The sequence below is a fragment of the Alosa alosa genome, chromosome 18, assembly GCF_017589495.1.
Source record: "Alosa alosa isolate M-15738 ecotype Scorff River chromosome 18, AALO_Geno_1.1, whole genome shotgun sequence".
In the NCBI taxonomy this organism is placed as follows: Eukaryota; Metazoa; Chordata; class Actinopteri; order Clupeiformes; family Clupeidae; genus Alosa; species Alosa alosa.
The window spans coordinates 18,257,480-18,262,479 of NC_063206.1; the positions used below are offsets into that span (position 1 = coordinate 18,257,480).

Below are 5,000 nucleotides of genomic sequence, written 5' to 3' on the forward strand. Positions count from 1 at the left end.
CTTCCATATTTCCATTATTACACACACACACACACACCCACCCACACACACACACACACTATAACGTGGTCTCTGGCTGAGTCCTGGCTGGACCCTCCCCTTGAGCCCCCGTGCCTCCCTCTCTCCTCTCGCTTACAGAAACATTTTCTCTCGGCAAATCTGAGCCGAGGAAGCTCGTTCCCATTAAACGCCATGTAATTCCATCTGCAAGCCAAACAACCTGCGGCCGCGGCCCCCACAGCCACTGCCAGAGCCCGGCTCCACCAAACACTCCAGGCCCACACGGAGCCCATTTCACAGATCAAATCGAGAATTAGGACTCCCTCCTTTCTTCCTCTTCATCCTCTCTCTCTCTCTCTCTCTCTCTCTCTCTCTCCACTCCTCTCTCACCACTCCTCTGTCTCTCTCTGTCTCTCAAACAACCTCTCTCTCTCTCTCTCTCTCTCTCTCTCTCTCTTTCTGTCATTCCCTACAGCAGTCCACGGTTCATTTGAGCTGTAATCAGACTTTACATTGTAGATTTAGATTGCTTTGGCCCGAAGCCAGAGCATCTGTGTTTGGACACGGTGGGAAATACCTCGGCAGCCTTCAGCGCAGAGAGCCAGGGCTTGACAAGGGTTAACTGCGCGCTGGGCTCTGTTTTTTTTTTTTTGTTAACCGCGGTGAGAGAACCTTCTGGCTCAGGCTGTGCCAACGTGGGTATCAGTGGGCAAGTAAGCATGGCTATTTTTAGGCGTTTCCTGTATTGTCATGGTAATTTGAAGGGGACATCAGACACCCCGGCTAACAATATCCCAGCGGCGTAACTAACAGGAGCACAGGGCTACATTTGAGTGGTGTCAAAACCCTAGGGATGTGCGTGTTTCTGTGTGTGAGTGTGTGCGCGCGTGGGTGTGTGTGTGTGTGTGTGTGTGTGTGTGCACGCGCATATGTGAATAATATGTGGGTGTTTGCTGAGGGAAACTCTGGGATGATGGCGTGGGATGAAGAGAAAGTCTAGCACACATGTGGGTGTGCCTTCTTAGATCATGCATAGCCAATTACAGTGGTGGATGTGAGCGAGAGAGTGTTTATGCGTGCATCTGTGTATGTGCCTGGCAATTTCGCCAACTTTGTGGGCACTGGGATAGTGAAAAGTGGCCCCGAGCTGGCATACACACCCCCACCCCTCACACACACACACACACACACACACACACACACACACTGCATCCTCGGGTTCAACATGAGAACAAACGTTAATAAGTGTCCCGTGGCAGTTCTAAATGTTCAGATTCCCTCATCCCCTCCAGTTTGGCAACAGGCACTGACACAGATTAGTGGATAACAATGATTTATATGCTTTTCTGTCTCTCTGGGCATATGCATGTCTTTGAATCTGTATGTCCAAGTGTGTGTGGTGAGCGTGCCTGTGTGTGTGTGTGTGTGTGTGTGTGTGTGTGTGTGTGTCTGTGTTTGTGTGTTTGTGAGTACATGACTCGTGTCTGCTGTTTGTCTTCTTGGGGGAAAAGGAATGGTGCCATTTTGTCTGACACCCAGGTCAGGGGTCAACCAGGCTGTTCTGTAGTTTGGGGAAAGGCTGGCTCCCTCCAGGCAAGTGTGTGTTGTCCTCCTGGTTAATGTCTCTGTAGCACAACTGATAAACATGCTAGTACAAGCACAGAGCAGGCACCAGGTCAGATAACACTTCAATGCTACCAGCAGCAGGAGAACCAGTTTTTTTGTTTTGTTTTGTTTTGTTTTGTTTTGGTCACAATTCCTCTGTCAAAAAACAGCTCCCAGTTTTTGGTTGTATAGGATGTTTGACAAATGACACCTTTCCCTCCAGGAGAAACCAGCTATTTTGGAACAAGAGCTAGGCTTTCAGATGGTAACAGGTGCTAGGTGTGTGTTATTTTGGTGCATGACAGAGGTGTAGCGAGTGAGAGCTGTGGGAGCTCTCTCTTCTTCATTTAAGTATTACTGTCATTTTCTTTCTGACGTTCAGACTCTTTTCTCTTTCTTTTGTGTTTTTTACAGTTGGAGTTGGAAAGCCTCGCCAGAAAATAATACAGGAAATCCATCTGGAAATGTCCATATTTCTAATAGTTTATACAACATATTCAGTTTCTCACCATACACATAGCACAAAGGACTAGGCATTGATAGGAAGCAAGGGGAAAATTGCAAAAAACTTCTAAAACATCTACTATCACTACTACTTACTGTAAAAGGAAAACTCTTACCAGGAAACTATAAGGAAAAGTCTTCACGCATGCATTATAACATGACATTTGCCCAAGAAACTAAAATAGGGAACTGAAATGGACTTGTAAAGGACTGTTTAGGAGGGTTCACAGCAGAGCAAAAATGGCTGGACAGAATAACCTTTCTCTCTTCCATGTGTTTATCTGTGAGTGCAGGCCTCCATCAGACAGACAGACAGGCAGACAGAGAGACCAATTCTGTCCTTATCTCTTCTCAATGAAATTCTGTTTAATTCATTTAAAAAAAAAATGTCATTTATTTATAGAGGAAAATTGAACAATGGACATGGTCTCCTGATGCATCACAGGAGGGGATCTTGAGCAGGGTCCAGCTCCGTTGACCATCTGCAATACTTGAAGAGACACAGCCCCAGCCAGAGTCACTTTCACTTAGCCAGAATGGGTACTCTCCAGCCCCAGCCACTGATAATAGCTCTAAAACCCAGACCACAGCATTCTGATTTGGGATCAGCTCTCACCATCTCCCCCCACAGCAGGATTCCCAGTCATGACCTGATCTAGGATCTGCGCCTCCTATATAGTGACTGCACAAATTAGCAGGGTGAGGTGAGAATAAAGGGAATGAGAAAAGGGGGATGCCATGGGACAATCCCTTTGCAATGTAATTGAGAGAGAGAGAGAGAGAGAGAGAGAGATTAAGTTAATATAGGAGATATACAGGCAAGAGAAGTCAATGGCAGGAGGTGATGAAATGGAGAGAATGAATGAGACAACAATCAGTGGAAAGTGGGAGGCAAGCAAGAAAAAAGCATAATAAAGTAAGACCAACGTGACAAACACGTTGATTCAATACCATTTGAATCAATGTCCACTGACTAACATGTTGTCTAGGGCTGTACGAGAGGACTTCAAAACCGACCAACTGCAACAACTACAACTGACACGTACACTACTCAGTGAGAGAACCTAGGGCATTTGGCCAAATTTGCATTCAGGAGAAAGATAGAGAGGTTGAAGAGAAGGAGAGGGGGAGAGAGGGAGAAAAGAGGAGAAAGAGAGAGATATGGAGAGAGAGATCTAATGAGATTGAGAGGGAGGGGGAAAGAAGGAGAGGAAGAAGTTTTAGAGGAAGAAGCAAATGCGACAAGCAGAGGGAGAAAGGAGTGAGACATTTTACACTTCTGGTCTTTTTTCAATCAGCGCTCGCAAACACAACATTAAGTCATTCGTCTGTTCCACTGACACTTTCTCTGCAAACGTTTACAGACTGGAGTCTCGCTGGCGCTGAAACGCCTTGAACGCAACGATCCGATCATTAAATCTTACGGTCTGAGCAAGCCTTTAAGGCGAGGCACAGGCTGTCTTCTTTCAGGGTGAATGCACACAGCATCGGTGAGAGCATTCCCCATCGTGTGGTTAACATGGAGGCTAATACCACTGAAAAAAGTCAGGTTTCTGACTGTGGAAAAAGGAAAAAAAAACGATTCGTCTGTGAACTCAAGCTCTGGCCGACTTCCTTGACAGGGTGTAAATGAAGTCTTTTCACCTAAAGATGTTTGCTCAGTATGTTGCACCAATATTTTTTTAGCTTTTGAGGTTGGGAATCGGAGGAGTTGAAATAGAGGCGAGCTTTGACAGACATGAGAGAGAGAGAGAGAGAGAGAGAGAGAGATGGAGGAAGAGAAAAGAGGGAGAAAGAAAAAAGAAGGATGAAAGACAGAGGCGAAGTGGAGGAGATAAGTCAGAGACCTCATTTCTCTGTTTCCCCATCACTAGCTGGAAAAAAAAAACGAACGCATGAAAGAGGAGTGGAGAAGATGGAGAAGACACACAGAGTTTTTGCTGTGATTCAAGAGCGGGTCTGTTCCTCTCCTCCGCTCAGAATCTCTCCATTCCTCTTTCCACTGCTCTTTCCATCCTTTGCTTTTCTCCTTCTCTCTATTCCCTCATGTCCTTCTCTCGCAGACCGACTAGTTAATGCCAAATACCTCTGCCATTGGAACACACACACACACACACACACACACACACACACACACACACACAGAGAGAGAGAGAGAGAGAGAGAGAGAGAGAGAGAGAGAATCATTTGTGGTTTGTTAATACCTAATACCCCTACTCCCTCCACAAACACACACATGCACACACAAAGACCCACATAGTGCTTTCTTAATGCCTAATAATTCTGCCTTTCCTACACACACACACACACACACACACACACACACACACACACACACACACACACAAAGTGGTTTGTTAATACCCAATGCGTGATTAACGCTGAGAGTGCAGTTTTAACCTGTGGCTGACGGAGCCACTTAAAGAGCGTTACCAGCTCAAAATGAAACACTCAGACACAGAGCAGCGAGTTAACGATGTGGGAAACGAACTGCCAACACAGAAAAAAACACACTTCTCCAAGTGTGTCATGAGCATTCCATACACTACACACACACACACACACACACACACACACACACACACACACAGAAACACAATTACACACACACACACAGAAACACAATTACACGTATGAACACACACACTCTCTCTCACACACACACAAACACATTCACATTACTCACCCCCATAAAACTAACTGTGGTGCGGGGCTTCTCGCGGCCCAGCGACACGTCCGTGTTTATACAGAGCTAAGATTTCAAATGGCGGCGGCCGCTCTGCCTGTGAAGTGCACAGGGCCGCTGGTGGCTTTCCATCTTCATAAGTGACATCAGATGCCCGTTAACCGGCGCGCACCGGAGAGTTATGGGAGAGGAGCCGCGAGGGGAG

The 5,000-nt window shown here is 46.3% G+C and overlaps 1 protein-coding gene across 4 annotated transcripts in view; it reads right to left on the minus strand.

The window, feature by feature from the left end:
- The window catches only part of pkdcca (protein kinase domain containing, cytoplasmic a), a 49,870-nt gene that overhangs the window by 18,936 nt on the left and 25,934 nt on the right, over window positions 1-5,000 (minus strand). The gene's annotated exons all lie outside the window — the stretch shown is intronic.